The 16,316-nt window shown below is 37.3% G+C and overlaps 1 long non-coding RNA gene across 1 annotated transcript; it reads left to right on the forward strand.

Moving 5' to 3' along the window:
- Positions 1-2,127: 2,127 nt before the first annotated feature.
- LOC149206183 (uncharacterized) lies at positions 2,128-15,743 on the forward strand. The gene is made up of 2 exons (XR_016252534.1): positions 2,128-2,469; positions 15,431-15,743. It is a non-coding gene; the product is annotated as an uncharacterized LOC149206183 (long non-coding RNA).
- The last annotated feature ends 573 nt before the right edge of the window (positions 15,744-16,316 follow it).

A 16,316-nucleotide genomic window follows, 5' to 3' on the forward strand; every position in this document is an offset into this window, starting at 1 on the left:
CCTTTGTAAGGAGGAGACCCTAAAAACAAACATAGGCTTCAACTTGATTATTTGTTAACAATTTTTTTTTTTGGCGGCTAACCCACGGGGGATTTGAATTGATAACCTATTGCAAGGAGTGCCTTAACAATGTTCCCGTTCACCATCAATCCAAACCTTACGAGCTGTCAATATTCTTAATCCCCAAACAAAGATTGATTTTTTTTATTTTCTTAGGATTAATACAATTCCCACACTCACCATTCCTTTTTGCTTGTTTTGAATAAATACATGAATTATTATTATTATTATTGTTATTATCATCATCATCATAAATTAATGTTAAATTTTATCACTCACACACATACATGTAAAGTAATGTGCACTAGTTTGTATTAGATAAAAAAAATTGGTTTCTCGGCGAGTACCCTTACAAAAATATTCATGTTCAAAAAATTCACCGCTATTAGAAGACCAAAACATTGAAATTATATCCTTATAACAACTTTTCCCCCCTAATCTAAACACATGTTTGTTATAGACTCGACATAACACTCCTAGCAACACTATATATCTATAAAACATCAAAATAAACTAAGATCAAGAGAGGAACACATTAACACGCCGTGATGAAATTTCAAGTTTATCCCAATGTTTTGACCAAGTGCTTGCCTCAGGCCTTTTTCTTTGCAGATTCCACATTGGTCTAGTTTGCTTCTTGACTGAACAAATCAACCCTGATGGAATTTTCCTCTAGGTCCGTTCCCCGAGCATTTAACACTGACAATTTGGTCTGAACCTCCATTTGGAGCTGCCCTAGTTTGCTTCAAAGTAGCTTGTTTTTGGTATCCATGAGAAGCTAGATAGACTTTTGCACATCTTTCTCGCGTTGGAGAGTGACCAATAATGCTTCGAAAAAATCAATCAAGCGTGTCAACAAACCGTTGAATTGAGATTGCTCAACATCCTAAGACTAAGCACACAAAGCCACCATAACAGATTGGTCATGATTCAAATTGGAAATTGCAATGAAAGCAAACCACTTTTAGTCACATAAGTGTATCCTCAGCTACAACATATGTGCAACCATGATCCTCCTTAAATAATCTCGGTTCCTTTTGAACTGCCACCCTTTTCCAATGATATACCAGGCTCCCATATCCACGTTTGTGAATCTCCAAAATCCAAGAATTATCATGTGAGAGACACTGAGGGATAGGGAAATTAACACTATCCTGCAAACAATGGAATGATTTTCCGTCACCGAGGCTTTCAACACTGATATAGTCCCATCCCATCCTTTGAGATTTAACACATGATGCCACTTGTAAACACCATCCATTACTTCTAATTGCTAGTTGTTAAGGTGATTTAGACGGGAATTAATTCCCTTTAAATTGTTTGGGTGTGCTATTAATTTCAATGACCTTCATTTACTTGTTTGCGCCAGCCTTCGAGCCAAGGACACAATATTTGATCTGGTGGGCTCCACCTTTAAGGCTTGTTCAAAGTTCCTTATGAACAAGTTTTGTAAACCTTATAAGGATTTATATTATCTAACTCCATGTTCAAGGGATAAGAGAATTAAAAGTCAATCCCCGGTCTAATACTGACTTCCCTTGCTCCAAAGTATCTCCTTGATTAGCAATGGAATTTGCTATTGTGTTTAACTTATCTCAAGGTATGGAAGAACTCAATTTACTCAAATTGCATTGTTTATAAAATAATTTGTTGAAGGATCGAAGGAAAACATGTACTTTGCGACCCTTTAGCTTTCCACAGTTGGCAGATGCCAATCATTAAATCTCCATAAACTGTTAGTTTAGTAATATTCATTGTCAATGCAATTCCAGGCCCTGCGCAAGTGCTAAGTGTTCAACTTGGTTATTGGACGCAATATCCAAACCCCAAACATATTTCGTCTTTGTTTGTTCATGAGCCCAAAGAATAACCTCGCCCTCGCCCTGCCACTCCTTTACATATTAATACCAAACTAATTTTGGAGATTATTTTAATTATATATTTAAAATATATAAATCATATTAAAATTTAGATTTAGCCATCCTATCGAGGAAATTATTTTTTAAACATAATTTTGTTAAGATGTGTTTATTGGGTGATCGTCCATGATAATTGCCATGCAAAAACCTTTTGACCAAAGTTGAATATATGTTCTATAACCTTGCTATAAACGACATACTTAATAGAAAACCACATTGGATCACCAAAGGGTCTCGAGTGCTCTTTTCACATATTCTTACCCTAACGTTTTTAAAACCTCGGTTTGCCAATGTCATGGCCACGTTGCTGTTTTGCGCAAACCCTAATTTACAAAACCCTATCCATGGTTATAAATATTTACCTGCTTCTACTTTTTTTTTCTCTGTACGCGATACAGGAGAAAGCTTTACTGGTGACACGTTTTTTGTGCTACCGAAGCAGGAGGAACTCTAGTGTAACGGTTGCCGTCAACCAACAATGAGGGCGAAGGTACATTTCCTCCTCTGGGATATTATTCTATTCGGATTCTGCGCGCATATTTATTTATTTTTATTTATATTTCAATTGTCTGCACAAGCAAGGTTTTTGCTCTTGATTCCTAGCTCATTTTTCGTCAGCTCAACTTTCGAATTTTTGAATTCGATCCGAACTAGGTAGCGATCGCTGTAAAAACGTACTTTATTTATGTAGATTGTCAAAACTATTATTGTTGTCAAGCCCTCGGGGCACTTAAACTTTATTTCAGAACTGCTTTACAAGTATCAAGCTATCCAATAAACAAAATTTAGCGTTAGATCTTGAAGCATTTTGCAAAACCATTGTAACATGGGTTGGCAGATGAGTGCGATCAGATTGCATGATGTGTTACCTTCTAGCTATTTAGGTTGGTAGATGAGGTTCAAAAATCCGATGAATCGTAGTAGAAATTGCATCTAGATCTAGTATTAACGCCTTTTTATTTTTTATTTTCAATAAATTTGTTTGAGACTCCAGAGGAGTTCCTGGTTTAGAGGAGGTGATAAGTACAGGTCACAAGTAGGGTTTCGTGTCATTATGTAATAAGTCCGGTAACCTGCAGGTCACTTTATTTGTTAGTACAATCAAATTGGTATTCGATATATTTGAGGGCAGTGGATAGTGGTTACCATTTCTAAGCTTGATCAGTTACAGTAGCAGGAACATTCTGACTATCAGTGTGGTTCAGAGCAATGATGTCCACATTGAAAACTGTCTCAAACTTCTTGGCAAGCAGATCTAGTTTCTGTGTGATGTTTTGTTGTTGCTGCCCCTTTTCTTCAATAACCTGGGCAATGAAGGTTATGTTATACCAATATAATTCAATTAGCTTAAAGACTTTGGTATCCCCGGACCTGTCAAAACCAGTATCAGTTATCCAGTCCAAGAATTCTGCTTCCGGTTGAGGTTTAGGGTTCCAGTTGTTCCATGACATCCATCTCCTGCGCAATAGTCTCCGAAAATATGCAGTGATAATCTGCTGCTTCTTTCATGGTGTTTGCCTGAGCTCAAGTAATAGCTTCTGACAGGTTGTTTGGGCTGGCTTCTCTGACGTTGCGTAATGAGACCTGTTTTATCCCCCGATCCTTCTGTCATCATGATTGGTGGATTGCCCGAACCAGAATTGAAATAGAATTTACTGGGAATGCAACTGACAGAATGAACTAACAGTTCAATGGAGTAAGGTTGAGTGGGATCAGGAACTGGCAATTCCCTGCAGACTTTGTGTAGTCTCTTGAATTGCAGAATGGCAGCAAACATAAAACCAGTAACCAGGCAAATCCAAAGAATTTGGAACTTCTGTGGACCTAGCTTGTTGGTGAAATAGAAGACCAGATACACAGTCGAGTTGTTGCAAATGTTGGGATTTGGTCTTGTAACCTTTTTCATCTTACTTGAGAGTGATGCTTCACTGTAAAAAGCTCCGAACATGCAAAATTAATGATACTGCACTTCCTCTTATCTATCATGAAGTGAAACCAGGCTTTAGGAGTAATGTGGGTTGATCTGCTCATAATGGGTATGGTACAGTTCCCTGTTCTTTGCATGAGGTTATGCATTGAGGTGTCCTTGTCAGTCTTCTAAATTTTCAAAGAAATTAAGAATTATTTCATGATGTGCTGAAAGGTACAATAAATGGATAAGAAACTATAAGCCTATTGTACCTATTCATCAATAGGATCACCCTTGCAATAGTTATTCATTGCCCACCATTATCTAGTATTAACGATAATGATGTTTGTGACATTACATATTTTACCCTTACACTCTTTCTCTTCTTAAGAGTTCATAGACATGCTCGTATCAACAGCTAATGACACCTCACTATTTTTTAATTATCCATGATTATTAATTTGTGACATTGTATATTTTACTTGCTTTTCAAGCACGTCACAAGCCACCTTTTGAAACTTGTTTTGCTTGCCTATATAACCCTAAAGAACCTTTGCATAAAGAACCTCAGTGTAGTTTCTTCAATCGGGTTTGTAACTGCAGGTAACTCCATAAAGCCATCTAGTTTAATCTTTTCTATGCCAGACATAATCATAATCTTTGGGCCTCCCTTTTAGCTTGGGTCTTTTTTAGCAAGAAGTTGATTTGTACTATGAATCATATATAGATTGAGAGTTTTGCCTTTTTTGTTGTTGTTGTGGCATTCACTCATACTATTGGGTTTGTAACTGCAGATAAAGTCATGGAGTTTACTCTTTTCTATGCCATACATAATTATAATCTTTGGGCCTCCCTTGTAGCTTGGGCTTTTTTAGCAAGAAGTTGAATTATACTATGAATGCATATATAAATTGAATGCTTTGCTTTTTTTGTGGCATTCACTTATAAGTCAGTAACTATATGTCACAAGGTTTGTCAAACTTCAACCTTGAAGTTCGAATTTTGACGAACCTTAATTTTTTTTTAAGGTTTGGCAAGCCTCATCGAACCTCATCTCGAATTTTGATGAACCTTAATTTTTTTTTTTGAGGTTCGGCGAACCTCATTGAACCTCATAGCCATTGACCAAGTCCATAGATCAAAACTCATAACCTCATGTCACAACTTAAGCCTGTAACTTATCCTTGTACTTTCCATGTTTGTGATAACATTTTTTTATGTTTATTGATGTTGATATCTTATTATTTTATCATATATTTCATTTTAAATTTAATATATGTATATATATAGAAAATGTCATAGACGAACTTAAATAGTGAACCTCATCTGAACATCATTCAAAAATTCGAACTTGAACCGAACCTAATCATTGCTGAACCCAAACTCGAACCCGAACTCAAACCATGTGACTTAGGTCAATAATACCTATATTGAAGTTTCTTGGATGATTTTCATCTTATTGGATCTCTCGTTAAAAGGGTTTCCATGTACTCATAATCTGGTTTGATCTCATCAACTACACACATTCATCATCTCTACGATGGTTTGATTTTTTTTTTTGGTTCTCTAGACCTTCCTTGCATCTTGCGTATTTTCAAGCAAGGAGTTGAAGGGTAACATGAATGTAATTCAACTTTTTGTATACCTTTTTAGACCCTAGCATGCTTCCCTTATCTAAATAGAGAAAACCTCAAGTAATCCAATTCCTCGATTAGCTCGATGTGATGGCTCTTTGGGACGTTAATTGATGGCAAATGTTTGTATTTTTTATACCAGCCACAATTGTGTCAAATTTACCTTGTTTATGTATAAATGGGGTATTTTCACTTCGGATGATGAATGCTCTCGTTTTTTCCATTTTTTTTCTTTACTGCAATCTTTGTCCTTCTGCAATATCATATTATATCATATCCTTTTGGATTCAATAGATAAAGATGCCATATGAAAAGGTGTTAAATATGTTGCATTGCCCATGCATAAATTATTCTCATTGTAAGATATAACATATGTTGCATTGCCCATGCATAAATTATTCTCATTGTAAGATATAACTTGAGATTTTTATTATTTGTGATGGCTAATGTTTTCATATCCACATAACAAGTCATATCACATAATTATTCAGTAAAATTAACCATGAATTTAACAACACTATAGCAAGGCTCATTGAGAATTTTATGCCTTACATGTTTTGAAGAATTATCTCGATGACAACTATGCCACTGACAACAGTGACACACAAAGCCCCCTTTACCTCACTTAATTAATTGAATATCAATCAAATTTAATATTAATAGAATGGAGTAACTTCACCTTTGTTGTCTTATGTTTCAGGATGCTTACTTGTAAACATTAGAAATTTTAAACCATATATTTGCAAATGGAGGCTATATTTGTGACAATTTACATTGTAATTTGATGGCTCATCCTCCAATGTCCTCACTAGTTAGTCTTTTTAGAAGAGAGTTTTTCTCTCAGCCCAAACAATTAATTTCCTTAAAATAATATGGATTGAGCATTGAAGATATGATGACATTAAAAAGATGACCATTGCATTATCCGTTACATACATCTAGATTCCATGACACCTTTAATGCAACCACCATTTTTTAAAGCAACCTTTCCACTTATCGATCAATGTCGTGTGATGCCTCTTTTAGCTAGGCACCTTATATGTTGTAGGACCTCGTTTAGCTAGGCACCTTATTTGTTAAAAAAAATGGGGAGTGAGAGTGACATTAGATGTGCATGCAAGAAACACCTTTTATCTAGATCAACACTGTCCTTGCCCTTGATTAAAAGTTTCAATAAACAAATTTATCAAAACTCCACTCATCTGTCGCGAGTTTACAATGTTTGAATTTGGAGGCATTATGGAGTATCTTGCAATAAATTAATTTGGTCATTAGCAATTTCTTAGGCAGGGGGTGTATTACAACATGGGCTTCCATGGGTGATGAGACGAGTGTTGAGTGGTAATATTCCTTTATCTGTTTCTTGCTTCTTCATTCCTTCACAATGTAGGGTTTTGCAAAAAATTAGTGCCATCATCAACAATATCATGATGAGATGTATTAGACCATGAACCTTCAATGATTGATTGGACTATTGGTGGGTGGTAATATACATTTACTTGTTTCTTCTTTCCTTACTCCCTTTCTCTTCTCTTAGATCCATGCAAAAACCCATTTGCTTGCTTGAAATGTTCATGAAGTGGGCATGAACCCTTTTGTAAGTGTTGCTCTAATTGTAAAGTATTCTTTCTTGCTCTTGAAACTTGCAAAACTCAAAAAAAGTGTGCTTAGATGCAACCAAATGAAAAACTAGTAAGTGGGGGGAAATAGTGTCCAAATGCAAAGTGAAAATAATTAGTCTTGACTAAGAAAAGTCTATTTATTGGTTGGGGAGAGCTTTCTTTTACTTTGGGGATTCTATTTGCACTCATCATGGGAAAATTTTGGTGGATTTGCATAAGGAATTTTGATGGTATATTCTTCAATTTAAGCAAGATGTAATGTTGTGTCCCCCAATTTCTCTAGGGATACTATTTTGCACTTGCATGTGGGTCAACATCATGGATTTTGAGGAGGTATTCCTTAATTTAAGATAGGGTGCAATGTTGTGACTCATATTTTCTTTGGGGCTGCCATTTTACACTAGGGTATGGGAGAAGTTGCCCTAGATTGGCACTAGGGGTTGGGGGCATGTTTGTCTTGGGTTTGCATACAAAGGCAATGGATGAAAACCTTTTCAATATATGTTTTTTCATCATTTGTTGGGTTTAATGTGCCTTTGGATGATTTTATATGTTGAACTTAGTTCATCTCATGTAGTACTTTATAAGTTTGGTCAGCTAGTTTATATAATGAATTTAATAGATTTGACAAACTCATAGAACTTCTCAAATTTGTTATTTATTTGTTAAATTGTCAAGTCATGGCAAGTTTGATCAAAGATGACCATGTATATACTACGCCTGTGAACTTGCCTTGTTATAAGCGATAAGCTGACTAAACTTTTTAGCTCATGTAAGTTACAAATATGGATGTAACAACATTGTTTGTAATATTTGTGAAATATTATATTTTGCTAATTAGTGGGAAAAGACCAATTTAAATGATTTGGTAAGGCTTTGAAAGGCCCCCATGTTATGAAATCTATCTTAACCTTTCTTTGTTATCAATTTTGACATATCCCCTATGTACTTTTGCTTTAGTTGCAGTAAAAATTATAGCCTTGTTTGTTTGATTTGTTATGTAGTTTAAAGCTGTCCTAATTTGAACTTTTGGATTATTGAATTTGTATTTTGGTGGCTTATTAGGATGGTTGCTTGTACCTTTGTATAACTATTCATTGGTGCATCTATTTCAAATGCAAATTATCATCTCTTCCCCCATAGGGTTTGTCTCTCTCTTGGCGAAAGTGCATAGAATAACTCATGTCAATTGTGCTACCATGGAATGGTTCCTTCTCTCTTTGTAGTGCTTGAACATATATTATTGTCACGGGCCACCTTTTTATGTTAACGAAAACCTTTTAGGGAATCTTAAAGGTTCTTTAACAAAACCATTGGTATATAAGCACACCTCTTGGCCCAATGAGTTCAGATTGGGTACTTGCTTAGGTAATATATGTCCAACAATATTGGCGACAATTGCTTAAGCTAACTCCTTGGGCTAAAAAGGTTCGAGAATTCTTTGTTTGACCCTCAATCACTAAGCAAGAGTGAGATTGTTGGTACCTCACTAGTTGCATATAAATTGAGGGGTATACCCTTATGTGCACCTCAAATATGCTCAGATCACTCTACTTCCTGTTGGAACAAACCTTAGTGAGATTGATCCTAGATGGGTAGGGGAAAAGGCCTCTCGCTTTCCTATTACACCACATGCTTATGTGCCCACGTGTCAAAAATATTTGGAAGCTGCCCTCAAGCATAGTGAGATAGCTGGTACCTTGCCAACCCCATATAAATTAAGGGGTATACACTTTTTTTTTTCTAAGTAATATTGATCTATTGATATGGTACAAAAAGAGGTTACAGAGAGGCTTGACTTCAAAGTTGTTGAACATCAATCATCACCAAAAAAATCTGTTTGTTTTGGACTGCCCCAACATAGGGGAAACCAGTCCATTGAACCATAAAGACTGCCCCAACATAGGGGAAACCAGCCCATTGAACCAGAAAGAAAACCACTCCTGGGTAAACATTGTTTTTCCAAAAAGACTGAGAGAGAAAACAAGCATGTCTAGAATAAAAAACAGGAGTCCTAAAAACACTGCCCAGATTTAGACATATCCACCTGGCAGAAAACAACATTAATAGGTTGCCACACGTCAATTCGGTGGATCCTCCGGGGCTGGTTCCTCCTCGATTCTACACGCAAATTGATACCAGTCATCATCCGCGTCAGACATGCCACATCCTTGAGTTGGTGGAGCCTCCTCAGTGTCACCTGTGCCCATCTGCGTTTCAGAGGTGTCGTTCGGTTTGCTTCCCGAACCCTTCGTGCCACTATGCTTGCTGCTCTCAGTTGAAGGACCCCTAGCTATATCCTTGCCATGCAGAGTCGCTCTGCCTTCGTTTTGTGGCCTGTTGCCAGGAACGCTGATTCCTCAACTACCTGAAGCCTCCATGATCTGCTTGCCCTTGAGACCAGTCGGAGGAGTTTGCGGCTCATATTCTTCCACAAAGGAGATTGTTACAATAGCAGTGATTATAGGTCAATTTAAGGTGCTTTTGAAACTGAACTGGGTGCTGTGAGGAGCAAGGTTAGGCGGAAGAGGGAAATCTGTAGTGCGGAATGCTACGTCTCTCCCTTCAACGGCTTGATTTCTAGCATGACCCCTGCCACTTTTGGTATTTGGGTAGCGGCTAAGAGGATTGAGTGTATCAGTGGAGGAGTCAAGGGAATCGGTGGCTGAGCTGGTCGAAGTCGGCGTGCGAATGATGCCTCCGCGGGTTCCGCCGCGCCTACTGCGCATTTGGTGCCTAATGCGAGCCATAGCAAAATTATGAGTTAAGTTGACAACAGAGGAATTGGAAGTATTTTGACGCGAAGAGTGAGCAAGAGAGGTCTGGGCCTGGTCTAAAATGCAGTGTCTGGAGTGAGAGAAATGAAAGCCATTGCCAAGATCCAGGCAAGGAAGTATCCAACATCGACTGCCGGTCACGGTGTGCATGCAAGGTTGAGCATTTTGCAGAGGGCAAATGCATTGAAGCAACGGAGGAATTGCCTGTCGATCTGCAGGAGCCATGGGTATGAGAGAGATGAATGTATCTCAACTTACGAGTTCATTTATTGCCTTCTGCGATGTGTTATGAATTCCCTTGAGGTTGGCGCGGGGGACGATGCTGGTAGCCATATGGCTTTCCTGTCCGCCGACCAGCCATCTAATCGCATTAATTAGCAGTATTGACACCCGCATCTGAGTAGGGGTATACACCTTATGTGCACATCATATGTGTTTTTGAATGGGCTTGAAGGACCCCCCCTGTTTTCTTATTGGAACATACCTTGGTGAGATTTGGACTTGGATAAGCAGGGGAAATTAACTATTGCTCCCATGCACTACATTCTCATATGCATTTTCCATGGCATACTTCTATATTACCTTTTGTCAATTGAACTAGTTGTAATTTATCATGACTTTGAACTTCAAAGATGTTCTTGAATCATATATAACTTATCAAGATACCATTTAAGCATAAAGGTGATGAATTTGTGTATATCTTAGTTTTGTTGCTGTATTTGTTGGTAAAATATTGTACGTGTGTTTGTTTTCAAGTGCTTTTTGAGATTTCTCCTTTGAAATTGACAATTGTTTATGAAAAATGTAGCTTCTCTAATTTTGAATTTGTAGTGTTTGTTGTGTTATATTCTATTGTTGTGTGGTTTGTGCATGCAATTTTCTTGTGCCGACGGCCTTTGTCTATGGATTTTAATGTTTTGTCTTCTCTCTAAATTTGACTTTTCTCTTAAGAGATAAGAATAAGTAGTCTTTTTCATAAAGAAAAATAAATGTTCCACTTGGCAAGCTTGGAATCTTAAACTGTCACATTGTGGAGGCATAGAAAAAAGGAGTTGGTGGTTCGCAACCGAAAAATGGTATTGAAACCACAAACAAGCAATCCTCTAAAAGCAAATATGTCCATGATAAAGAGGCAATAAAGAAAGAAAGACAAAAAGGGTTAAAATTGAGCAAGAAGTCAAGAAGCAGGAGGAGAAAAAGAAGCAGGAAGAAAACAAAAAACGAGAAGAGGATAGGCAGAAACATGAAGAAGAAAATAGATGTTGGAAGAAACTAGAAGAAAGCAAGAAGAAGAGAAGAGAAAACAAGAGGAAGCAACAAAGAAGCTTGAAGAAGAAAGACTTGTGGATAAGCAAACACAAGAAAGGAGCAAGCTTAGAAGGAAGTAGAAGACATATTGTCTCCCATTGATGTTGAGCCTCCTAAGGCACTCACTGGAGGACATCTATAACTTGGAGAGATGAGCATCTCAGTTGAAGAGGAAGATCAAGTGTTAGACCTTTCAAATTTGAGATTCAACTGCAACTTAAGTAAGGGTGTTAAAAAAAGATAGAGATACTTAGCCCAAGATATAAAAGTTGCTCAAAAGAGAGAGAGGGAGAAAGAGGCAAGAAAGAAACAAAGATAGAAAAAGATGAAAGACGAGCAAGAAGTCAAGAATTTGGAGGAGGAAAAGAAGCAGGAAGGAGAAAACAAAAATTGAGGAAAGGATAAGGTGAAACAAGAAGAAGAAAACAATAAGTTGGAAGAAACCAGAAGAAAGTAAGAAGAGAAGAGAAACCAAGAAAGATTAGCAAAGAAGCTTGAAGAAGGAAGACTTATGGATAAACAAACATGAGAAGAAGCCAAAAAAAAGGAGCAAGGTCAAAAGGAATCGAAAGCCATATTGTCTCTCCCATGGATGTTGAGCCTCCTATGCCACTCACCAGAGGACATGTACCACTTGGAGAGATGGGCATCTCAGTTGAAGAGGAAGATCTAGTGCTAGACCTTTAAATTTTTAGATTTGACCACAACTCAAACAAGGTTGTTCAAGAAAGACAAAAGTACTTAGCTCGAGAACCAACCAGACCGATCTTGGTAACTATTGAAAGAGATATAGTATTGGATACTATGAAAAATCCCATGGCGATAACTTCCATAGGATTTGCATTTTTTGTTGCAACAAAGAACATTTGAGCGTCTGGTGAACAAGGTGAAAGACTTGGGAAAAGAGTAATGGATGCCCAAAATGAGCCCAAGGGAAAAGGTGCATTGTTAAAAGAAGCCTTGATTGTAGTAGACCTCATATATGAACGGGGCACAAAGTATCCTGATGCACTAGATGACTTACCTAGAAAGGATAGTATGGGTAAGGAACAAGACAAGGTAGAAGTTAGGATGTCTATGCAATCCCAAGAGAAGTTGGGAAGTGATGTAGCTATCAGCAACTTCATAGTGTGTTAGAATTTATGCCAAGGCAAGTGTGAAATATCTAGACCATGAATATGAATCAATTCACAAATGACAAACTTGAAATAAGATAAGGTAAGATAATTATATATATGTCCAACTATTGACCACAAAGTAGGTCAAAGGGACTATTGAGTACAATGATATCCATACAATGTGGGAGAACCAAACGGTCTCCTATAAAAAAATACAATGCATGAATATAAAAGGTACAATGCAGGAACATAAAAGATACAATGTATGGAATGCCATGGTGGAGAAGAACCAGGAGCTAATGGGTCTGAGGATTAGAGCCATCTCTCCTAACATCCGAGGTTGATGAAGAACATTGAAGAAAACTCCACAAAGTTCGTTGGCCTGATGAAGGGCCAGTGGAAAGTGCAGACTGTCCACTAAATCATTGCTTCGGGGAGTTCGTGCACTATTGAGGTTTGGAGGACCTAGTCTATCTCCCAAGAATGGATCTGAGACGGATTTATTGTTGAAATCTCGTGTGGCAGGTTGAGGTCCCATAGATCCTCACTGATCTAGAGTTTGGATATGAACTAGTATCAATCAGTCTCTTGGTGCCCTTGTTTGAAGGTAGTACCCTGAAAAATGTCGTGATCCTCTATACGAGGCTCGGAACCTGAGAACCTCTTGCATATATAGGACCAAACATCTCTGATCGAGATACCTGAAAAAGTCGGCAAGGGTTTGAGAATCTCTGAACAAGCAAATACAAAGCACAAGAATATAACTGCACAACAACAAAAAGTACATCTCAATAGGAGTTAGTTAGCTAAAACCATCCTAGACATACAAGAATAAAAGAGCACTAGAAACTAATTGCAAAGTAGTTCACAACATATAACCTATGTGAAAGCAAACATGCATACATAATAGAAGTATAGGATATCCATTAAAACCATTGTGAAGGTGCACTAGAATCTCGTCAATGGTGTAAAACTTATCATTGATAGTGCTGAAATATCAAGTACGTGTGCTGCAGGTTAATCAAGATCCATTAGTGGAAGGTGGGCTGCTCATACCATCTCCAAAATAAGTCCCCCTATCCTCACCGCAACTCAGTCCAAAAATACCAAGAGTAAGAGTGCTCACAGCTACGTAAGTGCCAAAAGCCCCTAGTGCTAGAAGCCCCTTCCTTGAATGCATGGAAGTGTATTTATACAAATGGGTAGGTGACTCTTCACCTCCCCCATGACTCTTTAATTACCCCATGACTTATCACATTCTTGATAACTTTTTATTTTCTTATTGACTCTTATATCCCTAACTCTTGGTATTCCCCCATTTTCATAATTATGACAAAAAAAATGTTTACAATATAACAAAAGAAATACAATGATTTTTGATGCTGCAGCTCCATGAGGCACCTGTCCTGATTGTACAGCAATTGGTGGTGATCTAGGATGCCCAAGATTCATTGTATCACCCTTTGCAGAAACAAGAATTGGGGTTTCAGTATTACTCTTACTAGCTAGGACTGAAGTAGGTATTTCAAATGTACTAAATTCAATAGGTGATGGTGAGGTTGACATTGGAGGACCTTGCTTCCATGGAGGAATGCCCCCAAATGTCCTCAAGACTTCCAACCAACTTGCTGTAGGGTTCGGTTGCTCAAGTGGTTTCCTGCTACTAAATACCTTGGTAGAGCAATTTTACTTTGAATTCCTTGGTTGCTCAAGTGGTTTCCCAATTTGATCACAATCACCACCATCGTTAATCGGAAACAAATATCTTAATCTGAATTGTCTGCTGATTGATGAACTATTTTGTTAATTGTGGAAACATATATTCTACAAATTGTTTGATGATTTATACATATGCTTTCACATTAATTACTAATTGCGAACTCTTTTACAATTAGTAACTAATCTGCTTCTTCATGCATGTATCCTATATTAAAAGTTGCTAACACTCTATCCAATTTATGTTCATTTTATCCTTTGCTGCATTATTTTATGTATCTTTTGCTTAGCTTATTTCATAAGCTGTTCTAAGTTGCATCTTGTCGGAAGTCTTAAGAATTCCAAAAGCTAATTCTCACATAAAATGATATGGCAGCCGGATCAATATTCCGGATGTAACTCTTATTCCAAATGTTACGAGGTATTGGGACTTTATACTGGGGATATCCCCTTACTGTTGGCGGTGCATTTCTGAATCTTTTTGGCCATCATACATGATTCATCCGCCTGTAAGTTGGATGTGGCAGTGAATGACCAGTGTGTTACTTGTGGGTCAGGATCTGACCCACAAATACTTGAGGGTTGACCACCTGGTCGCAACTTTGAGTCACCAGCAAAGTGTCAAGCTTGGAACTGGACTAACCTGATTTGACATCAAGGCTGAGGGTGTGGGATAAGGGGCACTCATATCACTCCGTTAATCCAGTAAAAGATGTGTTGGGAACTCTGCTCATAAGACTTTGCCCCCAAGAGTTGCATTTTAAGATGACCTGGATTGATTTTCAAAAAATGGACAGAAAAGGTGGAACTTTGACTTGCGGCAGAAACCAGCCTTGACAGAATTGGGGTGATTTGAGTGCCCTATATATTTATTATTACAATGCCAAGGCTGAGCAGAGGTTGACTTGGGGGCTTTTCGAATATTCCTATTTGCCGAACATGATTTGTACTCTGATTTTTTATTGTATATTTTCATGCACAAATTAGCATGATCGACATTTTTGTTGTATATTTTCATGCACAAAATAGTATGATTGGCATTTTTGTTGTTTTTGTTGAATATTTGCATGCACAAAATAGTGCGATTGACATTTTTGTTGTTGATATATTGTTACTATCAAACTGTGCGGATCTTAAGCATAAACTGTAGATATTAGATGAGACCAAAAATTCCTTCGGACTTTACTCACTGTTTTCTTTATGAATGGTTACACAATTGTGTCCTCTTAGTATATAGGTTTATCAATGTGCTCTTGTCAATTCACTTTGATAAATAGAATGCAATCTAATTTCCTTTTCAACGAGTTCTATAACGATGATCTTTCAATGTTAAATTAACATGCAATATTTATTGCCTTCATAAACAGTGGAAGAAGAAGCGAATGAGGAGGCTCAAAAGAAAGCGTCGAAAGATGAGACAGAGATCCAAATAGGAGTTTCCTTTCTGTGATAGATGAGGCTCATAGACAGTAGATTTGAGTTCATTAAATCTCGGATTGCTCGTAGCTTTTTGCCATTCGGATGATAATTGCAATCTCAATCAGTATCTAATCTGGGCGAGTTGTAATTAATACACTAATTGCCTTGAATGGCAGCATGGTCTGTTATCTATTTTGTTGTTTTCTGTTAGAGAATTTTTTTGAAATACAAGGTATATCCATGGATCTATTTTGGCTGTCATTGTGTAATTGGTCTCTGAAGTGGTAGTAGTTCGATTATGTCTTCATTATTATAAATTGTGTTAAAACAGTCATGGAGTCGTGGTAGTAAATGCGTTGCAGTTATGATAGGTGGTTGAACAGGCAATTATGATAAATTCATTTAAGAATGAGAGTCGGGTAAATTCTATTGGCAAAACTTTCTATTATAAATTGTGTTAAAACAGTCATGGAGTCGTGGTAGTAAATGCGTTGCAGTTATGATAGGTGGTTGAACAGGCAATTATGATAAATTCATTTAAGAATGAGAGTCGGGTAAATTCTATTGGCAAAACTTTCTGTTATATTTGAGGGCGTCAATTTTGTCTCCTGAAACCTCTGGTCAGTCAAAAAGGAGTTGGTAGTTCTACAGAATACAACGAACTTCGGATATTTAATGCAGTCGGGCTGTATAAATCTAACTTCGGGCATATACAGCCCGACCGCATTAAATATTAAATATCCTATAGACTGGTAAATAAGCTTTTGGCCAAGAACCTGAAATTCATGATCAAGCAATATTTACCAGTCTATAGGATATTTAATGTGGTTATTT

The sequence above is a fragment of the Pinus tabuliformis genome, chromosome 1_2, assembly GCF_031772625.1.
Source record: "Pinus tabuliformis cultivar Carrire ecotype Pingquan chromosome 1_2, CPIR1, whole genome shotgun sequence".
NCBI lineage: Eukaryota > Viridiplantae > Streptophyta > Pinopsida > Pinales > Pinaceae > Pinus > Pinus tabuliformis.